General features: G+C 42.0%; 1 long non-coding RNA gene across 3 annotated transcripts in view; it reads right to left on the bottom strand.

Annotated features, from left to right (window-relative positions):
• LOC121827172 (uncharacterized) overlaps positions 1-21,948 on the bottom strand; it is a 141,576-nt gene that overhangs the window by 55,617 nt on the left and 64,011 nt on the right. The window lies entirely within an intron of this gene.

The raw sequence follows: 21,948 nt of genomic DNA, 5'->3' as shown, positions 1-21,948 counted from the left end.
ATTCATCTGGATTTTAATTATCACTATATAATCCAGAAATGTAATCTCAGCATCTGAGAGGCTGAGACAGAAAGAACAGAACAAATTCTAGGCCATCGTGGGTATATAATGAATCTCACACCATCCCAAATATATAATTCATCCCAGGCCATCCCAGGTACATAATAAATTCTAGGGCAATGTGGGCTAGAGAATGAGATTTTTTTTTTTCTCAAACAAAATAAAAATTGTGAGGAACATGTAAGACCTAGGGTGAACAACCCTGGTCAGGAGTGATAAGCAATAGAATGATATAAATAAACCACAAATGGAACAGTGATAAGTTATAAGCTATGTGTGAAAGTAGTGATAAGGCTAGAAACCTAGCCAGAAAGGGGTATAAAAGAGGAAGCCTTGGACACGACCAACAGAGCTCGTCAGACCCTGGAGTGAGACGACTCTCCTCCGCCAGAGACGAGAGATCCTGCCCTCAGCGCAGATGAGGTTGACCACAGGAAGGCTGACCCAAGATCCAGAGGAACAGACGTGGCGAGTCCGGACCTGTACACCCGGAGAGGTACTCCCACTTCCACTCGGAAGACGGGATAAATATTGCTTGTAATCTTATTGTGTGACTAAATGAGTGTTATACCAAGTCTGAATCAAGAGTGATTATTCCTCCCCCGTAACTGGGGTATGTGCTCACCACTAAAATCAGCATCAAAAAGAAGAGTCATTCTGCTTCCTCTCTGTGAACATAATGTGGCAGGCCACCGACTGATCCTGCCATCACATTTTTCCCATCACAATGGACTGTGTTCCCTCAAACTGAGCTCATATTGATAGCAGAAGATACACAGAATGTATAAAGATGTATAAATATGGCAGAAGATACACAGAATCTCCAAAGACTTGGGGAGGGGGTGACTATCAGAAAATCCTTGTTTCAGATCCTGATGATCTGAGTTCAATCCCTAAAATCTAGACATGGTCTAGAAGGAGAAAACTGACTCCTAAAAGATCTCCTCTGACCTTAACACGAATGCTGTGGCACCAGTACATTCATGAGTATATTTACATGCACACACATGTATGCAAATAAATGAAACTTTAAATTAGCTAACAGAAGAGGTAGGTGTTGCCTGAGTAGCTCTAGCTTTATTTAAAAAAAAAAAAAATGGTCAAGGAAATCTACATAGCAATAGACAGAGCCTAGTAGAATCTACCCCTATGAAAACTATATATCAATAGACAGAGCCTAGTAGAATCTACCCCTACGAAAACTATATATCAATGGACAGAGCCTAGAATCTATGCCAGAGGGGACACAGACAGAAGAGCAGCAGGAGCCATATCCTAACACAGGCTTGGGAAAACTGAACAATACCTCCTGTGATGGAAAATTTTTAAAAGCTGAAAGAACTGGAGAGCCAGACAGACGGGGTGCAGCAACAACACTGGCAAGGGAAGGAGAGTTTGGAAGAGTCCTTTCCATGTCAGCTCAGGACACCGTTATTAAAAGACCTCTGCGAAGCCTGCAAAGCGGAAGACCCAGAATGCTCAGGAAACTCAAGCAAGAGCTCCGAGTCAATGCTGAAACGCGGCCAGCAGAAGACCTCCAGGCTGAAGAAAGAACCTTCAAACAGCACCACACAGTGATCTCTGAGGTAGAAATCTTGTCAGAACCAGTCTGCACAGGAACTTTAACTGAGGTTCCAAGCCACATACCAGACTTTTGACAAGGTCAGGGCCAACATTTGAAGCAAGACTCTTAAAGGACACGCCTCACAGCAGACTGCCCTGGAGCAAGCCCAGCAATGGTAAACAGTCTCCTGAGCAGAGGACAGGAATCTGGGAGTTCAGGAAGCCTCCAGATGGAAGCTGGCAAACAGAGCAGACAGCACTCACAATAAATGTCCTTCTCACTCTCACAGCTGGAATCTAAAATACCCCCAAGGTCAGCTGCTTAAGGACTTAATGCCAACTGGCACTATTGGGAGGTGGTAGAAACTAGAACCATGGTGAAGACATGGCCTCTCCGTTTGCTCTCTTGCTTTGTTTCTCAACTGCTGTTATTTCAGATGGGCATCTCTCCTCTACCATGCCCTTCCATCACAATGCCCTTTTCTTATCAGTCCTCAAAGCAGTGATGCTGATGGATCACAAACTGAAATCTCCGAAATCATGAATCAGAGTAGACCTTTCCTCCTAAGTTGCTTATCCTGGGTATTTTATTATAGCAATGAAAAGCTAACACACTCACTAAATAAATACATGGGAATGAAGGCATGCATGTTGCACAACAAAGCTGCTTAGTCACAGAATCCCAAATTACAGCATAGTTACATATTGTCAGTTTAAGTAATCGTTTGACAATTCAGTCATATTCTTCAATTAAAATGGTCTATAGGAAATGGTATATTTCACTGCTAGTTATTGGTCAGGGAGACCCCAGATGTCTCCAAAATCAAGAGCTATTACCAATTACCTTGGTTATCTACTGTATTGCTGAATATTTTAGCAATAGGGAATAGAGAAAATAAGTAGGGAAACTCCTTCCCTTTATGGCTAACTTTCATAGCCCTGGTGTTGTATTCGTTTTGAGAAACCCCCAGAGACCACCAAGGAGCCAGTTTCTGATGTAAGCACATAAGAGTCCTTTTATTGTCAGGTTCAACCTGGGCCACCAAATGGCAGATGGAGGGAAATGCAGCAGTGACCACAAGCCCAGGTATAGAGAGTTTTCATAGGAAAAAAAACACAAACTGGGAATTACATGCATGGGATTGGGTAGAAGGGATATGGGGCAGGGTGATTTTTTGAAACTGTTGGTCTAGACTTTTGGCTTGAAGCCACATTTGAAACCACTGGGTTAGACTTTTTGGTGGGGAACCACAACCCATGGAACAGGATTATCTGGGCTGCTCAGGAGGATTATCTAGATATCTTCAAGGGCCATAAACTGTAGACAAAATGTCTGCAGGAGCAAACTGCTCTGCGTCTGTTCAAGTTGTCATGGCACATTCCTGAGATCTTTCCTAGAACTGAGTGCAGCAGGTGGTCTTACCCTAAGGTCTCCCTACCCTAAGATGGAGTCTGTATTGCCTTCACTGCTGATGGAGGAAAGTTATCAATGGTCTTACCCAGTGCTGGACCCTGCATGCTACACTATGATCCTGCCAGGTAAGATTGCCCACTGATGCAATAGTGGCATGGACATTATAAAGTAACTAACCACTTTACATGTGGATTTGAAGCATGCTCCACTGGAGAGAATTTCTGAACCAGAAGCCCCAGCTGAGGAAGCTGTGCTGTCAGTGTCTTCTAAATAGCTGTGTTTACAGACAGATCTAGGCTGCTTTCACCTTTGGCCAAAGAAGCTTCTTTTTGCAGTTGCACTGTGTAATATTTTGATTGCTTTCTGACAATAAAGTTTGTTTTGAATCAGAGGGCAGAGTTAGCCACTAGCTAATCACAATTAACCCTAGAGGTTCTGCAGGGCTGCAGAAGTAGTAAGGCAGGGCTGAGAGGGGATCTTGGCCCTTCAGGAGGAAGGGACAGAAGAGTCAGGGGGTCACTGATGGCTGCTCTGCTGCTTTGCTGATCTTTCAGGTTCTTACCCTGATATCTGACTCCTGAATTTTTATTGATAAAGAACAATTAGATAAATGCATCACAGTGGACAGCAGTTAATGCAGAGACATAATTGGCCAAAGCACTGAGACTAAGATACTGAGTGTTTACCCTAAGTGGAACAGCTTTATCAACTTGCACCTTGCCCCCACCAGGTCTGGAGAAATGTTAAGGAAAGGGAGGTAGAAACAATATGAGAGGCAGATGATGGAGGGGAATGTGGTGAAATGCTGTCTTCTGGACATCACATAGCTACTGCACTCGTGAACTCATAGCAGCTGTGATTACTTGTACAACCCCTGCAGATGAAGCCAGCTAAAATTCAAAGATTCTGGGAGAGAAGAGGGAGATGTTCCCTAGGCCTCATTCTTGACTGAAGAACTATTGGCAGTGGATAGCTGCTTGAGAGAGGAATCACTGTGTTTTGAGGATGTGACCATTGGTAGTTTTCTTTACTCCAATGCAAGGCCCTAAACCTGTGCATATGTGGGCAGCACTGATTGGGACTTGAAATAAATAAATCAATATATAAATAAAAAAAGACAAGAAGTTGGGAGGGGTACATGTTGGGAATGACTTGTGGGAAATTGGAGAATGAAATTGCATTGTACACATGTATAAAATTCTAAAGGATAAAGATAAATTATAGTTTTTCAAAGATGGAGAGATGAAAGAACTGTAAATATCCAAATGACTCGACTTAGAAGGAGCCTGTGGCTTTCTTCAGCCCACACAAATACTTCAAATCATCCCTGGTAGAAGGTTACAACATTACAGTGTAATATACTATAGCAAAATGTGGATTGGAGGCAAATATGCCTTTCTTCTAGGAAATGGTGAAGGATTAAATTCATTATGAAAGAGAGACCTGAAAAACTCCTGAGCCACAACATTCTTGGCAAAACAATCAGCCTGTGAGTTAGTGATCTTAAAATTGCTTGCCTTCAATTTCTCCAAACATGGGCAGGCATGATGACCTAGGCTTGTCATCACAGCACTTGAGAAGCTGAGACAGGAAGATTGCTCTAGGCCAGCCTGATCACAAAAAAAAAGACCCTGTCTTAAAAAACATTCTCCATACTCAAAAAGCATAAAGCACCTTTCATAGGGCCTCGCCACAACTCTCTGACTTCTGTGACCACATAGTCAAAGAAGGATAAAGGGCTGAGTCTCAAGGCTGCCACATTTTGGAGATGATGAGCTCTCCTGGGACAAGACAGCAGAAAGGCACTTATAGCCAGGAATGTCCAATGGCTGATGTTAGCTTCAGATTCTGTATATCATTCTTCACTTCCCCAAACCTACTAAAATCTGCTGCACACAAGTGCATCCCAAGAGTGAGTGAGGAAATCATTCAAAGAAGCTGAATCCCACTTTCATCATACAGGGTAGATCAGAAATCAGCCTAAAAGAAGAGAATGGAAGAGTTCGATAGTCCATCCATGCAAGAATGTTGAGCCAGAATGCCATCAGGAATCCACAGGCACAGTTGCATTTATCCAGGATGTGAAGCAAGAGTTGGTACTTATTTTTTCTTGATCTTAGAGGACAAGATGACCTGAGCTAAGAGCTGAATTGCACAGGGCAAATTAATTCCTCGAACTGAGGCAGCAAAAGCCATCTATTACCATAGCTATCAGGTTAGTGCAATATGTGAACTGGGGCTGGGATGTAAAACATGCTCAAAATCGTGGTGATTTGAGGAAATCAGTGTGCTCGCTATAGTTCAATGTCCATCTATAAACTAAAAATTGTGGTTTTATGTAGCTCATGCATTCCTTGTGGTGACTAAATAAAAATCACACATACAATAAGTATCTCACAATTATTATCAACTACTAAAATGATTATTAAATTGTTGGGTTTTTTTGCTGAAACATGATCTACTATGTAACCCATATTAGCTTCAAACTTTCCATCCATTTGTTTCAGCCTCTTGAATATTGGGATTGCAGGCATGTGAAACCATACCCAGTTATATTATTAATTATTTGTTTTATCTGTTGTCCTTTGCTAAGATTATATATGATATATTTTCAACAATTCATTCAACAATTACTTTTAAGTGTATATACATAACACAATAACAAAATTAAATATTTATACACCATTGTTTTTATTTGGTATTGAGTTTACATTTTTATTCCTAGGGGATATACTACCATAAGGTATATATAGAACAATTTAAAATTTTTACCACAAACATTAAAAAATTATCACAAAGGAGAAGTGATGTTGTGTAATGAGGTAGAAACAAGGAAAACACCTTAGATGTCATGATGGCCTACATTGTCAATTATTACAAATAGGCACAGATTTAGTGCAGAATTGCTAATTACCAAAACAAAGCCAAAGGATTGATCAGCTTCAAATTTTACTTTATCCATAAGATGAAGCAAATTTTATTTAATGGGGAGGAAACAACTGTCCATAGCTGTGAGACCTAAAAAACATTATCCCAGATGACATTGAATGCCTCACAATGCCTTGAGTGACAAGGAAAACTATCCCTGTAAAGTCCACAGTACTCTTACATTTAACGTAGTAGATAAAATAAGAAGAAAATGGGAATCTTCCTCTTTGACCCAAGGAGAAAGGAAGGAAGTTGAATCTTGGTCAAGGGAGTGAGGGTTACAGTACATGCCTCCCACACAATGACCCATCCACACTCAAGGAAAAGAGCAGAAATGTGATGCATAGTGCCTGTATTCTTCAGAAAATTGAGTGTTTTGTCTCCACAGGTTTCCCTCAAGGTCTCTGAGGAATTTATTCCACAATAAAATTCAGTGGAGACAGTACTGGGTGAAACCTGGTCAGTTAGAACAGGGAGATGGCATCTCTCAGTTCTGGAGGCAGCATTTCCTACCTGCGCGCAGGCCTCTTTACCATTTCAGACACATGGATTTTGTTACTCGAGGGTGGAACTGATGCCTTAGCCATGTGTTCCCACTGGTAACCATGGACCATCTTTGTAAAACACTAGGGAAGGATGGATACTGTCTTTACAGAGCATATGTTTCAGTACTTGGTTCCAAAGTGGCAATACTATTCTGGGAGGTTGCAGAAACTTTAGAAACTGGGGCCAAGATGGAGAAGGAATGCCACTAGAGACTGGGTAGGAGGGACATGTGATTTGTCACTGGTTCTCGGCTTTCTCTATACTTTTAGGGCAGCCACAAACTGAGCATCTGTCATCTACCTACTGTGCCTGCCACCATCATGTCCTGTCCAAGTACACAAGACCAAATGACCCTGGACTCAGCTTCTGAAGCCACAGCAGAATTGATCTTTGTTGTCTCAAGTTGTGTCAGATGCTTGGTCACATCAATGAGAAAAACAACTCGTACAGGTTGAATAGACAATATAGAGGGCAACAAGTTACGGTCAAGTATATAGTTAATGACAAAATATTAAACTCTATTCTTCCTGCAAATTTTGAAAACTCACATATTTGAATTATTTTATAAAAATTAAGAACACAGCCGGGCGGTGGTGGCGCACGCCTTTAATCCCAGCACTCGGGAGGCAGAGCCAGGCGGATCTCCGTGAGTTCGAGGCCAGCCTGGGCTACCAAGTGAGTTCCAGGAAAAGGCGCAAAGCTACACAGAGAAACCCTGTCTCGAAAAACCAAAAAAAAAAAAAAAAAAAAAAAAAAATTAAGAACACATGACACACTCCAATAGTCTATGTGTTCAAGAGGCCTTGGTAAGAAAGCCCAAAGTCCAAGGCAAACATGGGCTACATGGTGAGGGCCTATTTCAAAAACCAGAAAGACATTAACAGTGAATGCCATTAGTTATGTCAGATGAGAAGATGGGCCAAAGGTGTATTACTAAGTTTGTGCTAACATTTCCTCAAAGCAAGTTCTATGCCGGCTTAAGACTGAACCCAGAAATTCTATCCTGGAAGATATCATTGATAAACTTCCATCTTGAGAAGACTATTAAGCACTTATAGACTTAACACTACTGCCATTAAAAGAGGAGTCACTGATGGTATGCCAGTGTTGGTTAAACTGTGCTGGTATGTTATTTTAACTATATATTTAATGCAGTATTCCCAAGAGGTGGGGTAGGTGGTTTTGCTCAGTGGGTTGTGAATGTTTGTTATTATTTAAGGTGTACATAGGAATAAGGGATAAAAAGACAACTATTAACCTCAAGTATTTGAATTTTGGTATAGTGATACAAATTTTTTGTTATACTGTATGTATTCCTACTTTTGTTTAGGGTGTTATACCATGCAGCTTATTTTAAAAATGTAATGTTCAGTTAAGAAATGTGGGTTAAAGTTGATCACAGTCCTCAGGGGAGGACTTGTCCTGGAGGAGGTGGGAATGGAGGGTGGGCTGGGGGTAAGGGGAGGGCATGGGAGGGGGGAGAATAGGGGAACCCATGGCTGATATGTAGAACTGAATGGTATTGTAAAATAAAAAATATATATCACACACACACAAAAAAAAAAAAAAAGAGCAGACACCACCAAAAAAAAAAAAAAAAGAAAAGAAATGTGGGTTAGCAGGTAGTCATCTATAACAATCAAACTTATAGTCATGTTAGGTGTATTTTCAAGGCAAAACAGATATGTTTTAGATAGATGAGTAGACTTCAAATACTTCAAAGACCTACAGAATATGGGCATTTAAAATGTTTTATTAACATAGGGCTTTTCATGACAGTAAGACATGTCTGCTTCTGGCTATACTAATCTACTTTATAAAAGGATGATGGACATTGAAGAATCTCCATATGGATTTTGCTTTCACTGAGGCAAAACTAGACATTTGGGTCAAGAACTGTCTTTGCTGACAGTATATTATACAAACTGGACATGCAGGACACAAAAGAAAGTGACCGCTGAACCTTGTCAAAAGATGGTGGGACCGTCCTTCAAAATTCCTGCTGCATAAAAAAGTCTTCCAGATAGTCTAGGCCTGTAGGCTGAAGATTGGATGGGTGACTGTACAAGCAGTCAGATGTGTGCCTTTCTATAGTTTTGGAACTGTCTTGCACTACACTTTCTTTTTACTCAGGTGATATTATATCATTCTGGGATCTTTGATGGAATTGAAGACTAAATGGTTATAGTGGTAGTTTTCCTTAGTTATGATATAAGATAAATTAGGTACAAAATTTTGAACTCACCAAGATAGGATTAATAATGGAGTATTTTCTCTGAATTTGTCAAATACAAAAGGACTGGATATTATAAATGTAATTCTTACTTGATAACTGTTCTTATTGTATATAGTCTTACTATGTTAAAGTTAAAACCTTTCTTTTATTTAGACAAAAAGGGGGAAATGTTGTAGAATGTAATTTTAACTAGGCAAAGATGCGTTACATTTGTTTATCCTGCAGAATATTACTTTACTGTGTGAAGGTATGTTATATTTGTTTCTGCTGCTTTTGTTAATGATGTAAAGATGTGTTACATGTGTTTGTGCTACATTTGTTTAATTATGTATAGATGTGTTACATTTGTTTCATCTTTCTTGCCTAAGGCACCTGATTTGTCTAATAAAAAGCTAAATGATCAATAGCTAGACAGGAGAGGGGAAAGGTGGTGCTGGTGGATAGAGAGAATAAGTAGAAAGAAAAATCTAGGCTCAAAAGATTGAGAGAAGGTGGAGAGAACAAGGGAGAAAGAGAGGGATACACCCAGGGCCAGAAGCCAGGCAGCTGCCAGCCAGCCAGCCATGGAGACAGCAGGAAAGTAAGATATACAGAATGAAAGAAAGGTAAAAAGCCCCAAGAGAAAATGTAGATGAAGAGAAACAGGTTAAGTTACAAGAGCTAGCAAGAAATGAGCCTAAACTAAGGCCAAGTATTTATAATTAATAATAAGTCTCTGTGTCATGACTTGGGTGCTGGTTGGTGGCCCAAAAGAAAGCCTGCCACACTGGTAAGTTTCTAGCTCTCACCCCACCATCTCTAATTTCAATGGCCACATTTGCAGAACACAGCCAGAGGGTGGAGGAAAGTTGATCCCTTAAGCCAATTTTGTCCAACTAAAATTAATTGTAAAACTAATGGTTTGAGCCAGGCGGTGGTGGTACATGCCTTTAATCCCAGCACTCAGGAGGCAGAGGCAGGTGGATCTCTTTGAGTTTAAGGCCAGCCTAGGCTACAGAGTGAGTTCCAGGAAAGGCTCCAAAACCCCACAGAGAAACCCTGTCTCAAAAAAGAAACAAACAAATAAACAAACAACTAATGGTTTGAAAAAATCATAAAATATAAGCCTGGGTAACTAAATGAGTGGACCCAATTATACCTGATTTGTTGGCTATGAGTCCAGTAGGTCCTCTAAACATTCACCTAAAAGATTTTAGGATACCCAATTTAAATTATCCTTTATAACATTACTTATACAGTAAACTGACTTCTAGAACCACTTTTATTTATGAATATAAATCACATCCTTGTTCTCTTTAAAATTCATGGCCTCTTTTTTCATTAATTCTTGTTATATAGATACATGTGTTTGTGAATATATGTATGTATCTATGTATTTTTAAATACATAAATACAACCTACACTATCTGTTTGTTTCTTATATGTATACGTTTTCAGGGGTGACATATCCTTTTAGTATTGGATAATCAATTGTTGTGCTATTCCCTGGAGAAAGCTACTCTCCCAAGATCCACAACATCACTAGTCCTGGATAGCTGGTTAGGTTTCCAGTACCAGGTATGGTTTCCCTCTTGTTGAGAGAGTATCGGTATGTCTTTCCTTAATTTGAGGAAGTGTTCTTCTATGATCTTGTTGAAGATCTGTTCTAGTACATTGGCTTGGGATTCTTCTCCCTCATCCATCCCTGTAATTCAAAGATTTGGGGGTTTTTTATGATGTACATTTACTGTATGATTCTTTTCTTTGTTTATAAAATTTTTTCATATTCCTTGCTTACTTGGACTCAATCCTCTAGTTTATTTTCAAGTCCTGATATTTTATCTTGTTTGATTCATTTTATTTATAAGGCTTTTCTTCAAGTTTTATAATTGAATTATTGGGTTTTTCAATTTCCTTTTTATTTCAACTTGAGTACTCTTAAATGTTTTTCTCTCCTTATTGAACTCCATTCTCAAGTCATAGACTATCTTTATAATTTTCATCAGCCTTACATTTATGTTTTTTTGTACACCACTCAAGGGCTTATTCTTCTTAAGTTAATTATCCCTATTTCCCTGTGCCTTCTTTAAACTCCTTGGATTCTTTGATGACCCTTCTGTTTGTTCTTTTACATTCTGTATACTGGGCTTCATCTAAATAATTCTCCTTGGCAAACATGTCTACAGGGCTGACTGATAGGTTTGGAGAGAAGATCTTCACATCGTTTGTATTTTTGCAATGAGATTTGGGCACATAGACTTTTGCTAGTTCTAAGTGTAATATGGGCAAATCAGATTGGGGCACATAAGAGAATATGTAGGTGGGTTGGGCCTGAAGGTTGTAAATTGCTTGGGTTGAATAAAGTCAGATGACCAGAGGAGACTGGGCTGTGCCTCCTGGTGTCAACCTGGCGTGTGGGGTAGATCTGAAAGATTGGATGTGGCATGAAAGGGGCAAAGGTTCTGCCAGAAACCTAGAGATATGTTGGGATACAGGCAGAGGGATCCAAATTCAGCCAGGACTCTGAATGTGGTACCTGGGCTAGATCAGGTGGTTTGGGGGAAGGTATGAGTGGGAGGTTAGGGAGACTCAATGGGTTATGTAGTAGGACAAGCTCATAGGGTTGAGGAAATTGGCTCAAACCAGTTGCCAAGGCATGTACATACTTCCTTAGGAGTCAACATGGATTCTGCCTGAGGGTGCTTTCAAAGTTCCTAATCATTCATGCTGAGTCTTCCTGAGGGCCTAGAAACAGGTGCTGTCAGAGTTCCTGATCATGCCCAGCCAATGAGGGATGACCCATCAATGCCACCAGATTGGGACACAGCTTGGGTGTTGGGATGAAGGTATATAAGACCTTCCCCAATATTGAATAAAGAAGTTTGCTGTTTGCCTTCAACTGACTCTCAGTATCTGTTGTTGATGCTGCACCTTCTCCCCGCCTCCCCTGAGGGAGCCATTAGAATCCAGCAAAATTGGGGGCCCTTAGGATCCAAGAAATATCTGGCATCTGAATATGGGATTTTTGTTACTTTCTCTTTCCCAGCACAGGTTCTGACCATCTCCCTCCCTTCACTCACAGTGCTTGGCAGTGTCCACAAGATGGTGTGTTTCGGTTCAGTCCCTTCAGTAGGTAAGCACTGGGACCCCCACTTCTTTCCTTCTTTTGTGTTGTCTGTCATGTTTGTCTACCCAGCCCATTAGGAAGGCACATTATTTTGTCTGTTTCAGTTTGCCCAGCACCTCCACATAAGGATTGAACCCCCAGGAGGTGAAAGCAAGGCTCGGCTCCCAAATGCCATCTCTTGTCCAGAGACACCATGTGTGCATATAGGTGTGGCCTAAAAAACCATGAAAGTCCCCTACAAAGCACAAGACATAAGGGTCTGATACAAAATTCCACCCCTGTTGACTGTCATCTTCTCTCTGTTGTTTGCTTGCTGTTTCCCTCTAGAAGATGGGTAATCTTTTCATCACTCCCACCCCTTCCATATTGGATATGTATAGGAAATCCAATGATGAGGAGACAGACATTTTCGGTCCAGCAAAATCTGTCAAGGAGAATGAAGTTCTCTTTGATCCCTCCTGGATTTTCACTTACGTTTTCATTGGTGGGGTGGTACTTTTAATCTTTCTCCTTTTTAAGTGTCTCCACAGCACATCTGGCAACAATAAGTATAGTAGGACAGGCCCATAGGGTTAAGGAAATTGGCTCAGACCAGTAGCCAAGGCATGCACATAACATACTCCTTAAGAGCCAACCTGGAGGAACTGGAAAGATGGCTCAGTGGTTAAGAGCAGTGACTGCTCTTCCAGAGGACCCAGGTTCAACTCCAGCACCCACATGGCAGCTCACCACTGTCTGTAACTCCAAGATTTGACAGCCTCACACAGACACACATGCAAGCAAAACACTAATGCGTGAAAAATAAAAATAAATAAATTATTTAAAAAAAAAAAAAAAAAGAGCCAACCTGGCACCTGCCTGAGGACCTAGCAATAATTGCTGTCAGAGTTCCTGATTGTGCCCAGCCAATGAGGAACGACCACACAGACTGGGTACTGGGAGGAGGGTATATAAGACCTACCCTGTTATTAAATAAATGAGTTCTTTATTTGATTTCAATGGGTCCCCAGTGTCTGTGTTGTTGACGCCATAACTTCACACCCCCCTCCCCCTGCCCCGAGGGAGTCTTTAGGATCCAAGCAACATGTGGCACTTGAACATGGGCTTCTGTTACTTTGTTTCTCCCAGCACAGTTTCTGATGTCTCCCTCTCTGTCACCTTGCTTGACAGCGCCCCCAAGGTGGTGTGTTTCAGAGAGAAAGCCCCTGGGTGTTGTGTTCTTTTGGTCCCTTTGGCATGTAGGCATTGGGACCCCCATTTCTTTCCTTCTTTTGTGTTGTCTGTCATGTTTGTCTGCCTGTTCTGTTAGGAAGACACATTTTGTTTTTCGTTTTGGTCTGCCCGGCACCTCCACATAAGGATTGATCCCCCAGGAGGTGGAACCTAGGCTCAGCTCCCAATTGCTGTCCCTTGTCCAGAGACACTTTGTGGGCATGCAGTTGTGGCCTAAAAAAAACCACAAAAGTCCCCCACCAAGCACAGGACATAAGGGTCTGATAAAAATTTTCACCCCATTGAAAAGATGGGTAATCTTTTCATCACCCCCACCACTTCCCTGTCAGATATCTATCTCTACAATATCTGACGAGGAGGAGACAGACAGTTTGGGCCCTGAGAAATCTGTCAGTGTAGGCCCCACAAGATCTGTCAAGGAGAATGTAACTCTCAGTTTGAGCCCTGGGAAATCTGTCAGTTTGGATACTAAGATATCTGTCAGTTTAGGCCCCCTGAAATCTGGCAAGGTGAACATAGCTTTCAATATGGGCCCCCCCAAAATCTGTCAAGGAAAATTAAGTTGTCAGTTTGGATCTTGCCAAATCTGTCAAAGAGAAAGCAGCTGTCATTAAGTGATGTGTTGCTACCCGCTCTGCTCCACCACCACCACTGACAGGTACCCCTCTGCCACAGTATTCTTGGGGCAATCTACTCCAATACCAGCCTGCCTCAGGTGGTGTCTACTCTTTCATGGTGTCAGGTGTCTTACAACCCTCACAGCCTGCACCACTGTCAGTCCGAGGCCCATAGAAGCCTTCCCAGTCCATATGGGCCCAAATGCTGATGCCCAGCCCTGCATTCCTACCCCCAAAGCTGATCTCTCCCTCATCAGAAATGCAGCCAATGAGTCAGTCCCAGATCCCCCCCTACTTTCAGCAAGTCCTTGCTCAATGGTCCATGCAATTACAAACTTCTTTCAATTGGTACCATTTGCTTAAAACTGTTAGATCCTGCAGTCTTTCTTAGCTGGAAATCAGCCTATGAAGATCAGGCAGAATCCCAGGCCCAGACAAACATCTTAATCTATGTCCAGGTGACCTATGATATGCTCACAGGGTATGGGGAATATGTTCATCCTGTGCACCAGGCACAGATTGGCTTGAATGCCTATTTTCCACAGGTCATAGACCTGGCCCTCAAGGCCCTCAGAGCCGGTACTCCCCGAGACCCCGTGGCATACTTTTGCAATTTTATCCAACAACCCAGGGAGTTCTTTCACCCTATCATTCCTGGCCTGTATCAATGAGGCAGTAGAGCACAGAGTGGATGCAGGCCCCACTAAAGATATGCTAATTAAACAACTGACTTGGGAAAGGTTCAATGTCCAAACCCATAATTCATTTGCAGTCATATGGAATGAGGACATACATAAATGGGTGCAGGCCACCAGAGATCTTGACCCCAGCACTGGTTCCATTGCCACTCTTACTGCCTCCCTGGATGCTCTCCTCACTGACAGGAAGTCTGCTAATGACACCCTCCAAGGTCCCCAGGTAGATAGAACTTGATGGGGATGTGGCAAACCAGGCCATTTGCAGTGGGACTGCCCCAGACAAAGCCAAGAACCCCATGCCCCAGATGCAAAAAAGGATTTCATTGGGCAAAGGATTGCAGATCACAGCCTGCTGAAACACCAGCCCCTTTAAACTCCAGGTGGGATGCTCCTCAGCCCTGCCAATAAGAGGAGGCTCTGGTAATCCAAAAGTCTATTGGACAATGCCCATTTTTCCACATTCCCCAATGCTAACCATCTATCTTGATGGACAAGCTGTCAAAGGTTTGGTTGACATGGGTGCAGATGCTACCATTTTAACCAAGACTGAGGTGCTTTGCTTCCCTCATTGGAAGTTAAGCCCCCCCATCAGTGGTGTGGGAGACCAACAAGATACTAAGATGACCACTCATCTGGTCCATTGGAAGGATTTTGATGGCAACTGGGGAGCCATTCACCCTATCATTTCCACTGCACCTAGGAACCTGTGGGGCAGAGATATTTTGGAGGATATGGGTGTTGTCCTAACTACAGATGACAGGGCCTTTTTTGATGACATCAAGGTCCATGAAAAGGTGAGTCTTGTGGTCTACAACCCTGCACAAGATCTGCACCCCCAATTCTAAGGGTCACTGTCTCCATGAGATCTACCACCATTGAGCCTCATAGCCCCACTCCATTAATAGGCTCTCGGATCAAGAAGTATGTGTAGAACAGTGGCCTATAATTAAACCCAAACTGTCAATCCTAAAGGAATTAGTTGCAGAACAGTTAAAGATGGGGCACATTAAACCATCCACAAGTAAACATAATACCCCCACATTTGTTATCCCCAAGAAATCAGGACACTACTACCTCCTGCAGGATCTTTGTGTAGTTAATGATGTAATGGAAAAGATGGGGTCTACACAGCCAGGCCTCCCCCACCCTAGTGCTATTCCTCCATCTTATTATATATTAGTTTTAGATATTAAGGATTGCTTTTTTTCAAATTTCTCTGGCACCACAGGATTGAGATCACTCTGCCTTTTCTATGTGGGAACATAATATGCATAAACCAGCTAAGAGATATCAATGGACTGTTTTATCCCAAGGAATGGAAAAAAGCCCCAACTTTTTGCCAGTTATATGTTTCTCAAGCTTTGGTCAGTGTCCCCAGGGTGTAGTGGTATTGTGTTCCCCAAAATATTGTGCATGCTAATAAAATAATCTGAGGTCACAAAACAGAGCAGCCACAATATTAAACATAGAGGATAGGCAGTGGTAGCACACGCCTTTAATCCTAGCATTCCAGAGACAGAGATCTACCTGGATCTCTGTGTGTTCAAGGATACAGCCAAGCATGGTGACTCACGCCTTTAATCCCAAGAAGTGAGCCTCTAATCCCAGGAAGCGATGGCAGAAAGCAGAAAGATATATAAGGCGTGAAAACCAGAAACTAGTAGTATTTGGCTGGTTAAGCTTTCAGGCTTTGGAGCAACAGTTCAGCTGAGAGCCATTCAGATGAGGACTCAGAAACTTCCAGTCTGAGGAAACAGGATCAGCTGAGGAATTGGCAAGGTGAGGTTGCTGTGGCTTGTTCTGCTTCTTTGATCATTCAGAATTCACCCCAATACCTGGCCTCAGGTTTGTCTTTATTAATAAGACCTTCTAAGAATTCATGCTACACCAGGGATATACTTTTGATCTATTATATGGATGATCTCCTCTTGGCACACCCAGATGCAGCCTACCTGCAAAAGACTGCCAAGGGAGTATTAGATCTTGCATTGTTACATCTGATGGTGGCTCCAGATAAGGTTCAAATGGTAACCCCTTTTGCCCTTTTAGGATTTTCCATTGCTAGGCAAGTCTGCCCCCTTTTCTTTAAATTGGAAATGAAGGAATTGTACTCACTATCAAAATTACAACAATTGTGTGGCACTGTTAATTGGCTTAAACCTTTCCGCCCATCCCTGACCAAGAGATGAGACACCTATTTTCATTGTTGGAGGGCCTCATCTGTCCTTCCACTGAGATTAGGCTTACCCAAGAAGCTAAAGAGTTGCTACAAAAGTTTGGGCCATTCTAGCTACCTCCAGCCTTCAACGCCATGATCCCCAAAGACCTTTATTGGCAATGGTCTTCTGGACACCCAGGGGATTTTGGGAGTATTATGGCAGTCTGGGCCCCTTCTATGGATACATCAAGCACATTCCGACCTGCACAAGGTCACCTCTAATTTTGACCAGTCCTCCCAACTTGGTCTTTAAGGCATGGATGCTGGCACAGAGAACATATGGACAAGAGCCAGATAAGGTTATCTTTCCCTTTTCTTTATAGAATACCCAGTCCCTCTAGACAGATTCTATCTCATCCAGGAAATGGTTGCAGGATGCACAGGAACTATTGACAATCATTTGCCAAAAAGAAGATCTTAGCAGAACTCTACCCACTTCCAATACAGATACAGCCCCATGCAGTCCCCTCCTCCACTCTCATCCCTCATGCCACTCTGGCCTTTTCAGATTCCAGTAAAAACAGATATGGTGTTCTTATCCAGCATCCTGGCTCCAAAGATGTTAAACATGTTATCCCTAACCCTGGTTCTGTTCAATTGGGTGGAACTATTGGCCCTCCTCAAAGTTCTAGTAGAGTGCCAGATCAAGCCCATTAATAATTTTCCTGACAGCCAATATGCTGTGCAGGCAGTTTGTGTGCTGGCCTTTTCTTGAGTCAAAGACTCACTGACTCCCATCACCAGCATCATGTTGCTCTTACAAGATGTCCTAAATCAGAGGACTGAGCCTTGGTACCTGTCACATAATTAGATCTCATTCCAAATTACCCAGAATATTGGCTTGAGGAAATGAGGTCATAGACACCATTGTATTAACAGCCAACATGGGTCTCCTAGAGCATACCAAGGCTCTTCACCAGCAGTTTCATCTGTCTCCACAGAATTTGCATAGACTTCTTCCAGAATTACTGTTTTCTCAGTGTAAACATTTGTCCTGGGCATGTGCCACTTGCACTCTGCTTGGCCCCTTAGGACTGCTTCAACGAGCAGGGGTTGATCCCCAAGGCTTGTTGCCTAACACCATCTGGCAGATGGATGTCACACATGATTCTCCTTTTGGCAATCTTAAATATGTTCATGTGATAATAGACACCTGTTCCTCCCTTGTTTATGCCCTCGCCCTTTCTGGGGAGAAACAATGCTATCAAGGCCCTTAAGTCAGCCATGGTAGTTATGGGGGTGCCTTGGGCACTTAAGACTGACAATGGCCCTGCTTATGCCTCTCAACAATTTAATGACTTTCTGGGGTCCTGGAAGATATCCCATATCACTGGCATCCCCGACAATCCACAGGGACAAGCCATTGTTGAGAGGACCAACAGAGCTCTTAAGGAGCTGTTGACAAGGACTGTCTCACCAGAGGCTAGGAGAGATCCTCATCTGGCCTTAACAAAGGACCTTTTCCATATGAACTTTCTCAGTTTTGATGACAAGGGGCTCAGCCTGGCCTACAAGCACTGGGCATCTCTGTCAAGGACCAAGCCTCTGCCCTTGGTGAGATGGAGAGATCCTATCTCCCTCCAATGGCAGACACCTGTCCCCCTGCTGACCCGTGGGAGAGGGTATGCTTGTGTTTTTCCTCAGAGTGCCACTATGCCAATATGGGTCCCAGCAAGAGATATACACTTGGCCATAGGTCAGCCTGCTTCCACGAAGGAGAAAATCACCCAGGATGGGTAATGTATATATTCCCCTTTCTTGTTCTCATTGCCCCTCTAAAGGCTGAAGATTTGTGGAGCCTTGCTTTTCCTCATTTTGTGTGATGCCTTTTGAGATGAGGAATGTTAGTTTAGCAGGCTGGAAGCTAGCTAAATATATTAAGGGCCCGTGGTCGCTAAGTTTCTATATTATCCATTACAGCTAACACATAAAATTTTCCAATTAAATCAGACAAGAGCACAGGCTATGGATTTTGACTCTATTTTTTTTTAAGATTTGGTATGATATAAAGAGACTGTTTGATGCCTCCTGGATTTCACTTATGTCTTGATTGGTGGGGTGATGCTTTTGATTTTTCTCCTTTTTAAGTGTCTCCTATAGTATATCCAACAACAACAGGCAGCCACTAAGGCGACTCTACAGGTGTTAATGGCTCTTAGACATCCAACTCACAGCCCTCCACAGGAGGTTATACAAGCCTGGCTTTCTGAAATTCAAAAGGCTACTGCCTGACTCTCTCCACCCAGGGTGACACTCTGGGGATAGATGCTCTTCAAAAAAAGAGTTCCAGAGATAAAATCCAGAATGGCTCATGTCTCTCAAACACCTCATTGACATCAAATTAATAGAGTGCTTTGTCATGCTGAGATACCAGCTCTGGCATATTACTTTAAGATATTGAGTCAGTTTGTATTGTGTTGGTTTATTCTCACCATGCTTTACCAGTGTCTGCTACAGAGTGCCATCGGGGAGGCAGAGATTCGTCTGGATCTCTGTAAGTTCAAGAACACACTGGGAACAGAGCCAGGCATGGTGGCACAAGCCTTTAATCCCAGCACTTAGGATCTCATGTCTTTGCTTGGGAAGGACACATGCCTTTAATCTCAGGAAGTAATGGCAGGAAGCAGAAAGGCATATAAGGTGTGAGGACCAGGAACTAAAGGATTTTAAGCAGTTCAGCTAAAATCTCTTCCAGGTGAGGACTCAGAGGTTTTCAGTCTGAGGAAACAGGAACTCACACTCTGGAGGCTGAGGAGTTGGTAAGGTGAGGTTGGCTGTAGCTTGTTCTATTCCTCTGATCTCTCAGTTTTCACCACCACCCCAAAAAAATTTCTGCAGAGAACCATGAACATGCCTAGGAGCAACTTTGAAATCTCCAAAAAGATGATGGGATCCTACAACGATGATTCCACAATATGATAAAGCCATTAAGCTGAATAATACCACCCAAAGATCAGCTTTGGACTACAAACTTCTCAGGACAGTTTCCAAATGGCTAGCTGAGATGATCCAGTCTCATAGACTACTGGAGCAAGGACTTGAGACAAGGCCTGCACTTTCCCATTATGCAATAACTAGACAAATGATACAGCTAACTCTCCCAAGACTTGACAATTAACTCAAAAATTTTCTTTTCAGGATTCCCTAAAGATGCCTTTGCCCCCAGACAACAGGAAATAATTTTAAGAAAATGACGTCTACATTCCCAAAAGGTGGAGTGGGTGGTTTTTGGTCTTTCAATGGGTTATGGATAATTGCCATTGTTTAGGATAATTGGTTACAAGTTGTTAATTGTTAATGGTCAAGAAAAAAAGCTAAAAAAGGAGATTAGACTCAGGGTTCTTGTTTAAAGAAAAGAAAGAGAAAAAAGAGCATATAGATAAGAGATGGATTATTGAATCTACTCTGAAAAAAGAGACATAGAAATAATAGGATAAAAGGGTAGATTATTGAATCTACTCTGAAAAGAAAAAAAGGGAGAATATGGATATGATAAGATAAAAAGGTAGATTATTGAATCTACTTTTAAAAAGGAACAAATTGTTTTAAATATTTTACAGGAGGCTGGGTGGTGGTGGCACATGCCTTTAATTCCAGCACTCAGGAGGCAGAGCCAGGTGGATCTCTGTGAGTTCGAGGCCAACCTGGTCTACAGAGCAAGATCCAGGACAGGCACCAAAACTACACAGAGAATCCCTGTCTCGGAAAAAAAAATTTACATTGGATTGGATTTTTGTATATTGTATACAACTTTTGTGTTGGTCTGACCAAAATAGGACAAATAATAAAATTTTTGTTGTCTGAATCTGTCAAATGTTAATGGACTGGATATTGCTAATGTAATTCTTGACTGTATATGTTGTATATACTTATTGTACTTATTGTATATAATTTTTTCTTATATTAGTTATAACCTTCATTTATTATTTTAGACAAAAAAGGGGAAATGTGGTTGACATATTGTGCACCCTAATAAAACTTTCCTGGGAATCAGAGAACAGAACAGCCAGTACATTAGACATAGAGGTCAGACAGTGATGGCACACATGCCTTTAATATTATCACTCAGGAGGCAGAGATCCATCTGGATCTCTGTGAGCTCAAGGCCACACTGGGAACACAGCCAGGCAGTGGTGTCACACACCTGTAATCCCTTACACTTGAGATCTCATGTCTTTGCTTGGTAAGGACACATGCCTTTAATCCCAAGAAGTGACGGCAGGAAGCAGAAAGATATATAAGGTGTGAGGACCAAGAACTAGAGGCTTTTAAGTAGTTCAGCTAAAATTCCTTCCCAGTGAGGACTCAGAGGATTTCAGGAACACTTGTTCTCTTGGGCTGAGGATTTCCTAGCGGTAAAAACTTGTAGCTTGGCTTGTTCTATTCCTCTGATCTCACAGTTTTCACCCCAATATCTGGCTCTGGTTTTTTATTATTAAGACATTTTAAGATTCATGTTACAGGGTGCTGTTAGGATCCAGCAACATAGGGAGCCATTAGGATCCAAGCAACAAGGTTAGATCATAGAAAAGGAAGTGGGAGACCTGCCTGGGTAGATTAGGTGAATATGGTGTCTGTCTCTCTGTTTCTTGATTTGTGATTAACAGAGAGCCCTTGTCAAGCCAGAACTATAAAACTGATCAAATTTGGTTTCTCCACAGTCTGTTAGGGATAAATAGAAGTATGTCAATTCAAAGCTTATATTCAGGATCCTCTAGCTTCAAAAGATTGGCAATTATTATTATTATTACTCGGATGCCTGTTTGTTTTCTAATGAGAGACAGAAAGAATGTAGACTTGGATAGGAGTTTGGAAAAGTGAGAGTCTTAGAGAAGGTAGGGTGGAGGAAATCATAATCAGAATATATTTTATGAAAAAATCTATTTTTCAATAAGAGAAAAATACAAAGAAAAAAAGAAATTGAAAAGGTTGTGGTTGAGAAACCTGAGGTCACTACTATACCCAGTAAATCAGACTGTCTCTAGAAAAGATGGGCAATGGTGTTGCTACCTATTTCCTTCTAAGAATTGATCTCTACTTCTAAGAGACAGGGAGTGAGAAGAGAGAAGAGAAAGGAAGAAAGGAAGAAAAAAAGAAAAAGAAAGAAAGAAAAGGAAGAAGACAAACCAAAAGAAAGAAAGAAAGGAAGGAAGAAGAAAGAAAGAGAGAGAGGGAGGGAGGGAAGGAGGGAGGGAGGGAGGGAGGGAGGGAGGGAGGGAGGGAGGGAGGGAAAGGAAGGAAGGAAAGAAGACAGGAGAAAGGAAGGAGAGGGAGACAAAGAGAGGAGGGGGATATGATGTCAAATTTGATTAACCTTGTTAGGCATACT

This window comes from Peromyscus maniculatus, chromosome 2 (assembly GCF_049852395.1).
Source record: "Peromyscus maniculatus bairdii isolate BWxNUB_F1_BW_parent chromosome 2, HU_Pman_BW_mat_3.1, whole genome shotgun sequence".
Lineage (NCBI taxonomy): Eukaryota > Metazoa > Chordata > Mammalia > Rodentia > Cricetidae > Peromyscus > Peromyscus maniculatus.
The sequence above is the reverse complement of the archived record's forward strand: the minus strand, read 5'-3'. Positions and strand labels throughout refer to the sequence as shown.